Here is an 18,032-nt window from a genome sequence, read left to right on the forward strand (position 1 = left end):
AAAAAAGAGAAAACACGAAGTCGACACCAGGCCAAGAGGGGGCTAACAGTGGTGGACACAGAGGTCAAGTCCTCCTGTGATGGGTGGGGTGGGAGCAGGAAGTCCTGGAGCTGAACCCAGCTCCTAGGTCCTGTGTGGCCTCCCAGACGCTAGTTTCCCCATGATAGTCCCAGCCCTGAATCCCTTGCAAAACCCCATCAGCAGGCCACCCGGCGAGCCCCAGCAATTGCCCTCCAACTCTTCAGCAGACACGAAGAAGGGTAGGTTGCAGAGACTAGACACGGGCCTGTCTACACAGCCCTGACACTCCTTCGCGTGTGTCACGAGATGCTTTTCATGTCAGGCATCTGACACTTAGCATGGCAGGTTACACTGTCACTCATCCCTGCAGGGTTTGATGCTGTCTCAACAGCTATTTGTTCCGTGGAATATTTTTAGCAGGGGATTGGGGGAAGGGCTGTCCCGGGTGGAGACTGTGTCAGATTCTCGATGCCGAGCTAAGAGCCTTGAACGCACACATGTTCAGAACGCAGTTGTTAATAATGTAATCTTATTTCCACCCCCCTGTGTTTATAAAAAAAAAACAAGCGCAAGGAATTGGAAATGGGGCTCAGGGGAGCCCTGGCAATTGCAGATCTTCTTCCCTCAGGGAGGAAGCCAGGGAACACCTAAGTGGTCTCCTTAGAAAGATGTGGCACAGAGCGGAGGATTTCAAGGGGGAAAAAAAGAAAACCTTTTTCAACTGCGGTTCAAAACATTCCCTGCATCTGTTTCCGGAACTCTCCAGAAGAACCAAGCTGAGAATGCTACACCTCCCCCACTTCCACCCTCCAAACTGGCTTTCAGGTGACGCAATGATAAGACCTCTGCGGTGAGCTGTCTGGAGGGACGCAGCCAGCCATCAGAGCAGGGGTGCTGCCATCTCTTGGATGTTCCTGGCCAAAGCAGGACTCTGTCCCAGAAAGGACAGATCTCAGTGATCATATGAAATGTTACCGGGCAATCTGTTGCGAAATAATTGCTCGGCATGTTGGCCTCCTTTTCCTTTTTAGAATTTCAAAGGCAGGGCAGACCAAAAGCAGTGCCAGCCTGAATGGTACCCACAATGGTTAAATCTAGCCCCCCACAACCACAGCCGCACAAAAGCTCTTCTTCTCAATTAGTGGAACGCAATTAATGGCATCATTGAAAAATTCCTGTCACTTCCTTTTAGAGCTGTTTAAAGCTTTAATTTAGAGCCGTGTGCAAACTTTAGGATATGCTGTTTCTTAGGTGACATAATCGTAGTCTCTGGGATAGACCTAAGTGTCAGCATAAACAATGTCAGATTTCTTTCCCATCCTTACACATACACACACACTCACACACACACTCACACATATACCTACATACACTCATACACACACACACATTCATATATACATACACTGGCTACACACATCTGCAGGCTCACTCATACTCTCATACAGATATATACAGGCACACATACATGCACAATTGCATCTATATGTATATATACACACAGAAACTCTCTCACACACACATATGTATACATGTATATATACATACAGAGACAGACACACACACACACATATATATATATATATATATATATATATATATATATATACCCAGGTATACACACACAGAGAGGCTCACATACACATTTGAATACATATACACACACAAACACTCTTCTCTCTTTTTCATATACACATTCACATATATATATATACACATACAAGCACACATAAACACACACACATATATATACATACACACAGGCACACACTTAGAGACTCACATACTCTCTCTATATATATATCACAAAACCTCATTCACATATATATGCACATGCACAATCACACACACACACACACACACACACTCACTGACACTTGAGCAACCACCCCAGTTCCAGTCATTCAGCCATCACATCTCCCTCCCCCGGAGGAAAACTGGCTGTGTCCACATCGGAAATATTCTGGAGTAGGATACAAATTCCAAGGCTTTTATTGTATGATGGTCCTTTTGAAATATTTATATTGATCAGCCCAGTTCCTGAGAGGAAATAGGTTGTTTCTCTTATTCTCCCAGGTACAGGTCATCTGAGCTGTTGGGCTGACATTTTTTTTTTTAATCTCTGCATTTCCCTGCAGTTGTGAAAGGACGATTTAAACGGCAGCCCTAGCTGCTTTGGGCTACATTTTCAAAGCTACGCCAGGGGAGGCGAAGGCACAAATCCTGTTATTGTTGCAGGATTAATGCACAGAAGTCCCTGAATACCACTTTGGAAATGTAGCCTAGGAATATTATTTTAATATACTGTGTGTTATTTTTAGAACCAGCTATAGCCCAATTATCAGCCGGTGTATCAAAACGGAGACAAGACAGAGAGCTGATGCTAATCCGGACTTCTAGTGAGATCTTGGGTTGTTTGTGTTTCCTTATCGCTTAGAAATCTGGATTATTCGGGAGAATTGGACAGAAACCACAGCAGCTGCTTCCTACCTGCTCTGTTGCTATAGAAGCTGCTTCTTGGAGCACTGGTTCCATAGAATATTTTGGCCCAGTTCCACCGACTCCAGGGGAGACATATTGTGAGAACATTAAATCCTAGCGATCTTTTGACCATGTCACAAAAAGCTGAAATCAACCCTAGCACACATGTGACTTCAAGGCAGCAAGCCATGGCTCCTGCCTCCAGTTATTTCTGTTTCCGCTTTGACACGTCTTAGATTGTTGTCCAAAAATAACTGTCTGCAAAAGGTCTTCCGATTGGAGTCAGTCACTTTGCTCCAAGTCGCCCTGTGGGCATCAGTGGGCACTCATTGACTCTGTAGACCCCTGCTGGGGCTTTTATTAAGCCAGGCCTGTCTTTCCTATTGGCCTCTGGATATTCATCGACCAGAGATGGCCACAGCCCTGGACCAAGGTGCATCCATCCTAGGAAATAAGGGGGGAAGCCTTTCCTGCTGGTGAAGAAACACTCGATTTAGAGACCATGACAGGGGGTCGTTGACAAACTGTTCACTATGCATGTGTGAGGACCACACTTTGGATCCCCAGAACCCACATAAAAGCCAGACAGGCATAATGGCCACCTTTAATCCTAGCACTCAGGAGACAGGTAGTGAGTTATGCTAAGCAGTATGGATGAGCCCTGGGCCCATCAAGAGACCTGCTTCAGCAAACAAAATGGGAGGGGTCCGGAAGACAGCTGATGTCAACTTTTGAGCCTTCCATTCACATGCACCCGGATGTGCTGGGAGCTGTTCAGCCAAGTCCTGGGTCAGCGTTTGAAGGTCTGTCCTCTGGGCCTCCACAAGGCAAAGCCCCTGAAAGAGGGTCTCTCATTTGGCGAGAACCAGTGGACCACGAGGCAGCACAGCACTTTGCTGAATTCATGCGGTCTGCAGGTTCTTTTCTCTCTCATTATATCGTTGATTCTTTGGGTGGATTTTAGTTTTACTTTGTCAGTCACACATGAAACAGCTGTAATTTCCCCTGGAAATTCCGTTCTTTCTCGAATATGTTCCCCTTAGAATCAGTAGAGGGCTAATGCACCTCAAATCTCTTATCTGGATTACTAACTACAACCCCTAATCCTCGGAACTTTTCTGACTGAATAGAGACAGTTAGGTACACATGAGAAAACAACATCCGGAACATTAACCATGCCTCACAGTGCCGGAAAGGAAAGTAGGGCATGCAGACACGGGACAGGGAAAAGTCCCAGGAATCCACATAGTGCCAACTGTTGAGAGGAAGTTCCCTGGACACCAAGCATAGAATCTTTGATAGGATCTGGTATGATTCAGAGGAATGCAACGTAAAATATGAGATAGATAGATCCATCTTTACCATACACAGGAGCTTATATTGGTGGAAGAAATACAGTATTGGTGGGATGGGGAAAGAGCCACCCTATCAAAGTCTGCCTTTTATAGAGATTGAGACGTAGGTCCCTCATGTAGAAAAGGGAACTGCACAAAAGCGTATCTTGCAGACATGAGAGAATTGTCTGGGTTTGAATATTGTTGTCCTTACGGCATGGTACCCACATCTATTACTACTGTAACTTTGTAACCACAAGTAGCTGCCGGCTGACATCAGTGCTGCAAGAGCAGGATGTGTCTGGCTCAACATTTAGCTAAGCCTGCAAAAATGCTGCGCTCTTTGTCTAGAATAAGGTTATGGAGGGAGTGGGAAAATGTATTTGGGGAAGCATTAAGGGGAACAATGGGGGTTTTTATAGTGATTACAATGTATTTCTTAAAAGTCAAAAATAGGAGCCAATAATAAAGCCGTTCTCACAAAGCTCATAGAAAAACCTGTTAACGTACGAATAAAGATGACATGGGCTATTCAGGGCCACTTGAGTGCGATCTACCTGGTTTTTCCTTGCACAGACACCTCTTTCCTGTCTCAGGACCTGAACGCAGGCCGAGGCTGGACCCCAGCACAGATGTGAACATTCACACACAGAGACATGCATAACACATGTACAAGCAAAACAAAACACTGAAGAGGCATTCACACAAGGCTTCCCTCCCTGAGGTTCAAATCTCAGGGTGTCTCCTGTTATCTCAAAGGGGGTTTGGGTTGTAGGCCTTTGTCCAATCTCTGACAGATACAACACACACACACACACACACACACACACACACACACATACATGTCTCACAGGATCCCTGGGGTGGGGGTAGGTTCCATCTCCCCAACACTTACCAAAATCCAGCAAAACTCAAGTCCACTAAACCTCCTATGTTTTCTCTTGGCTCCTTATAATATGATGTAAATGTTATGCAAATTGTTGGCGGCTGGGCTGTACAGGCTCAGCATCTGCCCTCCTCCTCCTTCTTCTCTTCCTCCTCCTCCTCTTCTGTCTCTTCCTTCTCCTCCTCTTCTTCCTCACTCTTCTTCTCTTCCTCTACTTAGTTGAGCCCTCAGATGCAGAAGCTGTGGATATGGAGGGCTGACTATTAATAGCAAGCCTATGTAAATATATCATCTTTTCCTTATCCATTCTTCAGTTTCCAGGTTCTGGCTATTATGAATAAATTTGCTATGAACATAGTTGAACAATTGTCCTTATAGTATGATGGAGCATCCTGTGGGTATATGCCTAAGATTGGTATTGCTGGGTCTTAAGATAGATTGATTCCCAGTTTTCTGAGAAACCACTGACTCCCAAAGTTGCTCTACAAGTTTGCACTCTGACCAGCAGTGGAGGAGCGTTCCCCTTGTTCCACATCCTTTTCAGCACGAACTGTCCCTTGTGTTTTTGACCTTAGCCATTCTGACAGGTATAAGATGGAATCTCTGGGTCGTTTTGATTTGCATTTCCCTGATGGCTAAGCACGCTGAACATTTCTTTAAGTGTTTCTCTGTCACTTGAGATTCCCTGTTGTTTGTCTTTCTGGGTCTTGACTGGGTTACCTCAGTCAGGATGATTATTTTCTAGTTCCATTCATTTGTCTGCAAATTTCATGATGTCATTGTTTTTAACAGCTGAGATCAACAATTAATAAATGGGATCTCCTGAAACTGGAAGTCTTCTGTGAGGCAAAGGACAAAAAGGCAGCATGCAGAATAGGAAAAGATCTTCACCAACGCCACACCTGACAGAGGTCTGATTTCTAAAATATATAAAGTGTTTCAAATTACAGTGGATTGGGTTTTTTTTTTCTATTTTCAGTGTGTGTGTGTGTGTGTGTGTGTGTGTGTGTGTGTTGAAGTGCACATATATGTGATGGCCAGAGGACAACCTCATATACACTTCTCAGGAGCTGTCTAATTTTGAGACAGGGTCTCTTGTTCTGACCTGGAACTCATCACTTAGGACGGGCTGACTCGTCAGGGAGCCTAAGGGATCTCCCTGTTTCTACCTCCTCGGCACTGCTGTTTCAAGACCCCCGCACTACACCCAGATGCTCCCCCCCCCCCCGAGACCTCATTTCAAGCCTCAGGCCTGCAGAGTGAGCAGCTAACTGAGGGAGCCACCTCCCCAGCCCAAGGCTGGAGTCATCAAAAGTGGCAAGGAAAGTTTTATCTAAAGAGTTTCTTTCCCTTAGTAAGAAGAGTCCACCTGTGAGTCAGGGGCTATGCATGGCCGGTGTGCATCGTGTTGGCAATCAGCGTACTGACACCACGGCCTGTTCTTTTGTGGTATTCTGTAGCAAACAGCAATAATGAAGGAATAACTTCAATTAATAACTGGGGGCGGGGGGCAAGCTGCAAGTAGGTGCATAACTGGCTGAGCAGGGGTGAAAATGTCAGTGGTCTCCAGGAACCGTGTCTGGAAAACACTGGATCCGTGGTTGCATAGCACGAACCCTGGCCTTGCAGAACTTAAACGATTCCCTCAGCAGTCCTATTTTGAACTGTTCTCACCGCCTGCTGTAGACAGTTGGCTTTTAATCCATTTTATAGAGACACTTTTCTGTTCCTTGGATAAAGGGAAGTATATAAATTTCAAGTGCTGTATTACCATACATGCATGGTTCTGTTTGGGCACAAGCACGTTGTTCTTGTCATAAATTCTGACTCAGAATGGGAGCTGGGGATTTACCATCTCACCCTTTATAGTTGCAAGATCGACTAAACTGATTACAAGAAGAAATATGTAAGCTATGAAACTGTTCACACCAGCGATGCGGTTCAGGAGCTTATAAAAGTGGCAGACAACAGCAAGCCAAAAGAAAGACATTTCAGGGAAGATGGAGTTCCTAAAATGCAGGCTTTCAGGGCTAGAAGATAGCTCAGTGGGTAGAGGGCTTACCAGGCAAAAATCAGGGCCTGGGTTCAAGTCCTCAGACTCACAGGAAAGCCAGGGAGTGTGGATTTATAATCCCGGTGCTCCTAGGGCAAGACAAGAGGAGAGACAGGAGAATTATCTCTTGGGGTCACTCCCCTCTCCCAAACCCTGGAAGCTCATGGGCCAGATAGGCTGGTATATGCAACATATAATGCCAAGCAACAGGTTCTGCCTCAAGCAAGACAGAAAGCAGGAACTGGTACCCCAAGACCATGCTCTGACTTCTACATGTACACCTTGGTGCCTAGAGACATGTGCACAGAGGCGAGGCTGGGGGGAGACAGCCATAGGGTCAGATAGCCATGGCTTTGTGCTTGCTTGCTTGCTTACTTGCTTGTTTTAACACCCACCAAAGCTTTTAGGACCTCTCTCAGAGGGATGTCACCCCAGAAAGTAAGGAGCAGCTAGGTTAGGCGGTTAAATTTTCCGAAATCCTCTTAAATCGTCAGTTACGTATTTTCATGGTACCAGGGAGGCGTCTGTGGGGAAATACGTTGCTGTGCTGTTTTGACTGGTCAAGAGGGCTCTAGAATATCATAAAACTCCAGTTAGTCTTTCTCCAGTACCCAAGGCAGGCAGTGCAGCCACGAAGCTGGAAGTCAGTACAGGTAGATCACAAGAGTATGAACTTCAGCCTCGTGATTTACCAGCTCTCAGGCCTGGAACAAATTTTCTTAATCCTAAACCTGTTTCCTCACATAAAAAAAACATAAATTACATTTTTCCCTCCTGAAGTTGAGATGAAGATTCCTAGGACGGCCCATGTAAGCCACTCGTGACTGATAAATACACATGTAGCAAACACATGTGCACAAAGCTTAGAGAGTTACCATCTTTATATTAACCTTCTTTTCATAGGCCTGACTTTTAGCACTTTCAGGACAAAGAACACTGAGCCAAGGATTTTTACAGAGTTAGATATGTTTTGGGTGATTTGATGGAGGAACTTCCAAAAGCACTCTTCCGTTGGATCTACTCCTCTCCTTGGAGAGCACACCCTTCATGACTTAAATGCCCTGTTTGCTGATGGCGCTCACCTGTGACTCTGCAGCCCTGTTACCGTCTTCTGCTTCCCAAGCTGATAAAGACCTGAGGTCTTCATTGAAAGGTCTAATGAATATCTCCTCAACTCTCCAAAGAAAACTCTTCATTGCCCCGCAAGCCTCCCCCAGTCACCGTTCACATAACATCAGTAAGACAGCCCTTGATTCTAGGTAGTCAGACCAAAACCTTGGACTCGTGGCTGCAACCAATCCTACTTTGTATCCATATCCCATAGGACCATTTCCCACCACTTCCATGTCGCCTGCCCACCCAAAGTTGTCATTTGCCTCATCCAATAGAGTTCTTTTTAAAAACAAAAGTACTTTTGAAATAATTTTAACCATGTGTTCTGAACATTTTAAGTCCTATCATCTTCCAGAATCCAATATGTACTTTTTCAAAATACATATATAAAAGCAGATGATCAGTCTGTAAATCACGAAATCAGTATCGACACACCACCATCCTATTCAAATTTCACTAATCCCCAAAATGTGTCTCTTTTGCCCGTGGCTCAGGATTTTCTGAGGAGCGCATGTAACATTGCATGTCTTCTAAACTCTGAAATAGCTCCTCAGGCTTGTCCTGTCTCTCACGTCCTGGACAGTCCCTAGGATGTACACACTTTGTGGGGTGACCAACCCTTCGCTTAGCATCCCGGGTATCTTCTCCTAAGCAGACACAGGAAACATATCCGTGGCAAATGTTCCTTAGAGTCAAATGCCAGAGTCTTCCAGGACAGTTCAGCAGGAGATGTGCAATCTTGGCCACCTGATCACGAGCTCAGCCAGGTTTCGCACTGAAATTCAGGCCTCCCAAGAATGTGTCAAAGAAAACATTTTATTCCTCATGAAATATGACCCGTCACCCTAACTTCCATTAACAGTTTTAGCCAAAGTTAGTCATGCCTGCAGAGACTGCCAAATGGCTATTGAATTCTCTATTTCCATTAGCCCATCTACATTTACTACTTGATTCTCTACGATATAGAAATCAATCCTGGGAACTAGAGAAATGTCTCAGTGGTCAAGAGCACTGGGGTCTCTTCCAGAAGATCCAGGTTCGACTCCTAGTACCCACATGGTGGCTCACATCTGTAACTACAGTTCCAGGGGATGCCATGCCCTCTTCTGACCTTCATGGGCACTAGTCACACATATGGCGCACAGACAAACACACAAGTAAAACACTTCATACATATAAAAGAACAAAACAAGATTTTAATTTTTTAAGAGAAATTGTTCCCTTTCATTCATTCAACTGCATTGGAAGAGCCTTACAGATTCTCACTTGGCTCAGTGAATTACAACAGCAACATATTAAAGCACAAGTCGGCCCTGGTGTGGTCAGTGAGAGGCCCCACATCCTTTCGAGATGTTCCCAATATTCACAGTGTATTTCTTTATTTTCCAGGATGAGGTTCCAAGCTCACCAGGCTCACTGTCCAAGCTCCTAATCTGGAATTAGTCCTTAGTTATTTTTTTCAACAAGTTCTTGTTTCTTTCCGTGAGGATAGCACTAAGAAAGCACTGTCTGAACATGAAGAGGGTATCACTACTTCTAAGCCTCTCGCTAGACAGAACTAAGTTAAATATTATATATATATATATATATATATATATACACACACACATAGTATGTAGATACATACATTTGTAATTAGAAAAGGTGACAATAAATGATAGATGGATAGAAAGATGATAGACAGGTATTATGATTTCATACTCCTTTTTTATTGTTTTTATTGTGCTATACATTTTTCTCTGCTTCCCTCCTTTCCTTTCCTCTCTCCTTCTACCCTCTCCCGTGACCCCACGCTCTCCTTGTTTTTTTTATTATTATTATTCCTATTTAGATCCATGTATATCTCTCTTAGGATCCTCATTGTTGTCTAGGTTCTCTGGGATTATGAACTGTGGGCTAAGTTTTCTTTGTTTTATGTCTTAAAGCCACTTATGAGTGAGTACATATATTTGCCTTTCTGGGTCTGGGTTACCTACTCAATATGGTTTTCTCTAAATCCATCCATTTCCCTGCAAATATCAAGATGCCATTATTTTTTACCAATGAGTAGTGCTCCATTGTGTAAATGTGCCACATTTTCCTTATCCATTCTTTGGTTGAGGGGCATCTAGGTTGTTTCTAGGTTCTGGCTGTTTTAAATAATTTTGCTATGAACATAGTTGAGAACATGTCCTTGTGGTACAAGTAAGTTTCCTTTGGGTATATACCCAAAAGTGATTTTTGTTTTTGTTTTGGGTCTTGAGGTAGGTTGTTTCACAATTTTCTGAGAAATCACCATACTGATTTCCAAAGCAACTGTACCAATGTGCACCCACCAACAAGGCAGAAGTCTTCCCTTTACGCCCCACATCCTTTCCAGCAGAAGCTGTAATTAGTGTTTTTGATCTTGACCGTTCTGACAGCTGTGAGGTGGAATCTCAGATTTACTTTGATTTGCATTTCCCTGATGACTAAAGATGTTGAGCATTGCCTTCAGTGTTTTTCAGCCATTTGAGATTCCTCTGTTGAGAGTTCTCTGTTTAGGTCTGTACCCCATTTTTATTGAATTATTTGTTCTTTTGATGTCAAGTTCTTGAGTTCTTTATATATTTTGAAGATCAGTCCTCTATCTGATGTGGTGTTGGTGAAGATATTTTCCTATTCTGTAGGCTACCAATTTGTCTTGTTGACCATGTCCTTTGCTTTACAGTAACTTCTCAGTTTCAGGAGGTTCCATCTATCGATTGTTTCTCTCAGTGTCTGTGCTTCTGGGGTTATATTTATGTTTAGGAAGTGGTCTTTTGTGCCATTGCCTTCAAGTGTACTTCCCACTTTCTTTTCTATGAGATTCAGTGTGGTTGGTTTTATGTTGAGGTCTTTGATCCATTTGGACTTGAATTTTGTGGATGGGGATAAATATGGATCTATTTGCATTCTTCTACATGTTGATATCCAGTTATTCCAGCACCACTTGTTGAATATGCTTTATTTTTTCATTTTATATTTTTAGCTTCTTTGTCAAAAATCAGGTGCTTGTAGGTTTTTTATTTTTCTATCTGAAGTTGAGTATTGTTCTTTCGAGGTCTGTGAAGAATTTCCCTGGGGTTTTGATGGGCACTGTATTGAAACTGTAGATTGCTTTGGTAAGATTGCCACTTGTACTATGTTTATTCTACCTATCCAAGAGCATGGGAGAGCTTTCCATTTTCTGGTTTCTTTCTTCAGAGACTTAAAATTCTTGTGTGTTTTCCCCTTCTTTGGGATTTGCTGTTGTGAGGTCATCTATTGTCTGTGTTTTTGTGGGTATAGTTGACTGCCTTGGGTTGAAGTTTTCCTTCTAGTACTTTGTGAAGGGCTGTATTTGTGGCTAGGTCTTATTTAAATCTGGTTCTGTCATGAAATATCTTGTTTTCTCCATCTATGATGATTGAAAGTTTTGCTGGGTATAGTAGTCTGGGCTGGCATCCATGGTCTCTTAATGTCTGCTTAACGCTTAACCAGGAGCTTCTAGCTTTTATTTCTGATAGGTCTACCTTTATATGTTACTTGGCCTTTTTCCTTTGAAGTTATTAGTATTCTTTCTTTATTCTGTATGTTTAGAGTTTTGATTATTATATGGCAAGGGTTTTTTTTTTTTTGGTTCTGTCTATTTGGTGTTCTGTAAGCCTCTTGTATTTTCGTAGGCACGTCCTTCTTTAGGTTGGGAAAGTTTTCTTCTATTTTGTTGAGTATATTTTCTGTGCCTTTGAGTTGGATTTCTCCTTCTCCTATTCCTATTATTCTTGGGTTTGGTCTTTTCATGGTGTCCTAGATTTCCTGGGTTTTGCGTTAAACTTTTGTTAGATTTAACATCTTCTTTGACTAATGAGTCTATTTCCTCTATTGTATCTTCAATGCCCGAAATTCTCTCTTCCCATCTCTTATATTCTGCTGTTTATGCTTGCATTTGTGGCTCTTGATCATTTACCCACATTTTCTGTTTCCAGAATTCCCTCAGTTTGTGTTTCTTTATTGTCTCTATTTGGGTTTTCAAGTCTTGATTCATTTATTTCACCTGTTTGGCTGCTTTTTCTTCATTTTCTTTTAAAGGTTTTGTTGATTTCTTCCAAGTTTTTGTTTGTCTTTTCCTCTACTTCTTTAGGGGAATTTTTCCATTTCTTCCTTAAGGGCCTCAAACATTTTCCTAAAATTATTTTTAAGGTTGTTTTCTTCTGCTTCATCTGTGTTAGGTGTTCAAGTCTTGCTATTGTAGAACCACTATTTTTTTGGGTGACGCCATGTTGTTTTCTTTGTGTTGTTGAGTGTGTTCTTACCTTGTTATCTACCCATTTTTTCCTCCAATTGGTGTAGTGGAGGCTGTTTCTCTGGTGATCACTCCTCCCAATGCCAATGGGTCCAAAGCTCAGATGGTCACTCCTCGAGGTAGAATCAGGGCCACCAGTCTGGTTGCTCAGCACACCCAGAGGTCACTTGGGCCTTCTTACCTGCTTGGGGAGTTCGCTTGGGTCTTGCTTGCCTTGCTCCCAGAGGTCGCTCAGGTGACTTCATACTCTTACCTTCTCTGGCATCACCTCCCCTTCTGTGTTTATAAACTCCATCTCCAGCAATGAAAAATTTGGCTTCTGTTATCCTTATTCCTTTACTTATGTGTGCAATCAACTTACTAATTTTCTCAACAGAAGCAATTTTTCCCCACGCTGGCTGCCTCTTCTGAGATAGTCTCTGCTTCTGGCCCACCAGCCTGTACTTTCCACCCCAGCCCATGGCTCTATAAGGACCTCCAAATCACCTTCCTATGAGTTTTTAGCTACCATGTTGTTATTTTCACAGAGGAAAGAATGGGAGGGGAGCAATAATACCATCTATTCTCATGAGTTCAGCCTTACTCAAAAGCCAGAGGGATCCTGATAAAATCTAAGGCCAGTCACACCCTCTGCTCAAAACCCTCCTGAATTCTCCAGTTTATTCTCAAACTACAAAACATCTCTCTGACAATGGCCAGATGGTCCAACGTGAGCTAAAGTCTTGTTTTTTTCCCCAGCTTCTTCACTTCCCACTCCTCCTCATTCTCTACTGCCATACTGCCTTTACTATCCTTCAGATATGACGGTCAGGCTCCTGCCGACGGGACCTTTATACTTACACTCCCCTGTGCCTTGAGTGGCTTTCATGCAACTACAGAGCCACTGCCCTTTCTCCTTCAAGTCTCCTTCTTTGCTACAATGTTACCCCAACAAAGGCTACCCTAAATAGCCTTTTAATACAAATAGAAAAATCTACTTAAGAAAATGATAAAAAAAAAAAACAGGATTCCCTGAACTTATCAACATGAGCTATTCTAATCCTTCATCTGCCTTATTGGTTCAGATCAAACCTGACTTCCACTGCTGAAACACTTCTCTAAGGAAAAGTGAGCGACTCTGAACCTCAGAGTGGTGGTAGAGCCCTGGCCTGGGCTCGCTTTCCAAGTGTGAGCGGCCCCTTTGGGGGAGGAGTTGAGGAGCAAGGGATGAAGAGGAGGGATTGGTAAGTCTCCCTTTAAATAACCGCCATATTAAGTGGACTTTGGACGCTAAAATGTCCATCACTCCACTGTCCATTTGGTAAGATGTTAAAATCACCTAAACCGTGGAAAACCATGGGGGAGCACGTGAGCTGTGCATGAGCTTTGTCAGGTGCTGCATCTGCCTCTGTGGTCCTCCAGAGAAACTTAGCATCAGATTCACCCAGATTAATTTATAATAACAGGACTGTTAGCCAAACATGTTAACCAGACATGTGCCGGGCGTGCCGTTTCATCTCACTTTCACAGGCTGTCCTATTGCTCTGAAGAGACACCATGACCAAGGCAACTTATAAACGCCAGCATTTAAGTGGGGCTTGCAGTTTCGGAGGTGAGTTCACAACCATCCCTGTGGGAAGCATGGCAGCTGGCAGGTAGCTGAGAGCCCACATCTTATCTTCACGTTGCAGGGATTGGAGTGGGGACTGAGTCTGGCATGGGCTTTTGAAAACTCAAAGCTCACCCCAGTGATACACTTCTGCCTACCAGGCCACACCTCCTAATCCTTCCCAAATAGTCCTACCCAACTAAGAGCCAAATATTCAAATATATAAGCCTACGGGACCTTCTCATTGAAACCACCACACAAAGGTTTTACAAATTGGGCTAGAGCGATGGCTCAGAGGACATAGGTTTGATTCCCAGCATCTCTGTGCTGGTTCACAGCTGTCAATAACTCCAGTTCTAGGGGATCTTTTGCCATCTTCTGGGCTCCATGGACACTGTACCCATATGGTGCACATATATACATGCAGACAAAACATTCACGCACACAAAACAAAAACGACTGCATCTTTTTAAAAAAATATTGAATTACTACTGGATAGTGGGGCAATGAACGGTCTCTAGACTCGGGCTCAGAAGCTATCTACATGGTAAAAACAGTATCTGAAAGACAAGAGTTAGGGAGAAAGTGAGCTTTATTGAAGATGATAGTGTCCTGGGAAGAAGCAGACACTCTTCTGTCTGAGTGCCACAACCCATGTCCATGAAGAAGTGGAGGATAAATATCTAAGGCTCATGTGAAGGGCCACGTGAAGAAACTGGTGCTTCCCAGGGCCAGAGAGTCAGGCAGTCTGCTGTTTTGGTGGCATTTGGAAGTAATGAGCTCCTCATGATGACATTCTCTCATCCTGAGTACAGGACATTCTGACCAGTTCTGTGGCTTCTGGAATCAGCTGAGACAAGCATTCAAGAGTCAAGAATGTGGAGTGAAAGCATTATTCCGAGAATAAGAATGGGAACGAGAACCAAGCAAGATGACAATAGCCTGGTACAGAACGAGAACACAGAGGGAACTCAGGATATCAGCTTAAACTGCTACCCCCAGAGTCATGAGACAATGCCCAAGAAGGATGACTAGGCTCTCATCAACACAGAGCTGACATACAGACCCCCGAGAAAAGGGCGCAGTTGAGGTTCAGTGAGTGGGCAGGGGAAATGCCTGCATGGTCAGGCTGACCAAACTTTTGAAAACCTGCTATCTGGAATTTGGTGAAAATCTACTCTTTAAGGTGTCTAGAAAACTGTTCCCTGGGAGATAGCACGCTGGAGGCTTTGCTCTACAAAATAATCGTCAGGGTTCAGCCTCACTTAAACACATCCATGCTGAGTCATAATGGCCCTATCTGCCCCTAAGGAAGACTACTCTGTTCTCTTTGAAAAGATAAAATTATTGGAGTGGTATGTAGAGTTTTACAACCAGATCCTGGAGTTGTCAGAGCAAGAAACATGCCTGGTGTCTTTGGCAGTTGCTGAGATAAGGCAGGTCTCTTCCAACTCGTATGAAGTTACTTTTGTTCTGGCCCTTGTCTGAGCCCCCATGCTGCTGGTGGAGACTGTGGGCTGGTCCTGCTTCCATTTCACAATGGACTCCTCTTTATAATGTTGGATGGTAGCGTGACACCCTGTGGGGTTCTTCTCCCAGCATGCTTCTGTCAGCAAGTCCCCAGTAAATTGTACTCAGTGTGCCTTGGATGTCTTTGGTCTCACAGCACCCTGGGGCTGGTTCTCACCACTGGAACCAGTTACTCTAGATCAATTACCCAAGAGATGTCAGAGGAAGCCTCTAGCTACTGGGTGCTTCAGACATAGCAAAATCCAGAGTCCTGGAGAAACCACAGAGAGTTAGGAGCCTGTGGCTAGGCTAGGTAGCCAAACGCCTTTCCTCTGGAAACATCTCTCAAGCATCCTTTAATAGTGAAGCCTAACTTGGCATCCTCTGATGAAGAAAAAGTACTTAAGAGGCCCACATCTGTTTCCTCAGAGCAGGCTATTAATAAAGCATGGTTATGTAGCTTCAAGGCAAGAGTTGATCCTGCACACATTTTTTCCAAACAAGAATATTACTTATTCTCTAGTGAGTTTGGTCCCAGGGAAGATCAATGTTGTAATAAATATCTTCAACCAAAGTGTATAAGTCATTCATGTAAATTCTCCCAACAAGGACACAAGCAGATGGCGGAAGTGTTGTAAAACTCTCTAGACCCCGGGGCTGAAGCCATCTGCATCATCCGGTCAGCATAGAACGAGAGAAGATGGGCTGGGATGAGTTGTATCTGCTCCCGCTCGCTCTCCGAGGACACCATGCTGTCACAGGCTTTCTGTTCCTCACCTACGTAGTCTGGGAACACAACATAAGCCATTGTCTGTGTATGTTGTCTCTTCCTCAAATGGAGGAGCAATCATGGACTGTAATGCCATGTAAATGTGCGGTGGGAAAACGGGAAAGTGCTTTATATAACTGGAAGTAGGAGCAGTGTTGAGCAGTAGTGTCATGGATGATGCAAACGAAGCTACATAGAAACCAGGGTCACAAGGAAAAGTTCAGGTCTGATTTCTGTTGGGAGGAGGGCCTGCTTGTTCGTCCCAGCCGCCCAGCTAGCTTGGCCCTGAAATAACCACACAGAAACTGTATTAATTAAATCACTGCTTGGCCCATTAGCTCTAGCCTCTCATTGGCTAACTCTCACATCTTGATTTAACCCATTTCTATTAATTTGTATATCGCCACGTGGCAGTGGCTTACTGGCAAAGATTTAGCATGTCTGACTCTGGTGGCAGCTCCATAGCGTCTCTCTCTGTCTCTGCTTTCTTCTTCCCAGAATTTAGTCCTGTCTTCTCCGCCTACCTAAGTTCTGGCCTATCAGGCCAAAGCAGTTTCTTTATTCATTAACCAATACAAGCAATATACAGAGTGACTCCCACATCAGATTTCCTTCGATGGAACCAGAGTAATTGTTTCTCTTTCTCAGTATTACTGTTTCAACTTTAATTTTTTTTAATTTATTTATTTATTAAAGATTTCTGTCTCTTCCCCGCCACCGCCTCCCATTTCCCTCCCCCTCCCCCAGTCAAGTCCCCCTCCCTCGTCAGCCCAAAGAGCAATCAGGGTTCAAGTTTCTTGGTGTGTGTGTGTGTGTGTGTGTGTGTGTGTGTGTGTGTGACGTGTGAGTGGGTGTGGGCATATGCCACATGTCACGGTGCCTGTGTAGAGGTCAGAGGACCACTTTCAGAAGCTGGTTCTCTCCTTCCACAGTGGGTTTGAGGGATTGACTCGGGTTGTCAGGCCAGTGGGATAAACATTTTTACCCCCGAGCCATCTCACTGGCCCTTCCTACGTTTCTATATTTATTAACCGCTATAGTGATCATGTTCTGGCTCTAGCTTTGAGGCAAAAGAATGAGCCTAGCGATAACCACACCAAATATACACATTGTGTGTGTGTTGAAGCAAACTGAACCAAGGTTGGGGTGCAGACCACGACCAGTACAGTTCCATTCTGAGAGTCTGGACCCAGTATCTACAGTTTGCCCAGGCTTGGGGGACTGGGACCCCGTAGCAGTTTAACCACCTTAGATAGGCCGTCTGCTCCCAGTGCAGGACTGAATTAATGATCTGACAGGAATGACTTAAGGAAAGAAAAGCTCACTTCCATTCATAGTTTCAGAGCAATTTGATTCACCATGGCAGAGAAGGCAGGGCAGAGAGGGCGCTTCGGTCTGAGGCAGTCAGAGCACGCACCAAAAGCTGTTCACATGGTGGCACACAGCAAGTAGAGCTAGGCCAGGACCAGAAGTGGGTATGACCTTCAGTGACCTTCAACGGCCTCTACTGACCTCCCTGCCAGTCATGCCCCATCTCCTGACGTCTTCCTATATCAGCTAAAAATGCCCCTTCTCAGGTGGGTTTTCATGGCTATGTAAGATATGTGTTACCCAAATCCCAATTAATTCAGAGGCTTGTGTGGTTTGATTTCTGATTATTGCATCTTTAGGATGCATAATTAAACAACTTAACTTTCTCAATAATCAATATCACTATTTCTAGGCCACGAAGGGAATTCAAGTGCACGGTCTACAGAGTACTTTCTCTTTTCTGTCTTCTCTTCATCTTCTCCCCTCTGATGTTTTCATGTCTGTCTTCCACCCTCTGTGAACTACAGAAAGTCTCTCTCCCTATGCCCAACCCGTGTGGTTTTCTTTCCTTCTTCATCTCCGTCTGCTCTCAGCATGTTACCCATCTTCCCTAAAGACCAGGCTCCTTTTCATAAGGAAGTGGGAGGAGGGGGAATTGGATGGGTAATTAAAGGGCCCTTTGGGA

Source organism: Microtus oregoni, unplaced genomic scaffold (genome assembly GCF_018167655.1).
Source record: "Microtus oregoni isolate MIOR12 unplaced genomic scaffold, Mior012 000010F_ref0000083, whole genome shotgun sequence".
Taxonomy (NCBI): Eukaryota; Metazoa; Chordata; class Mammalia; order Rodentia; family Cricetidae; genus Microtus; species Microtus oregoni.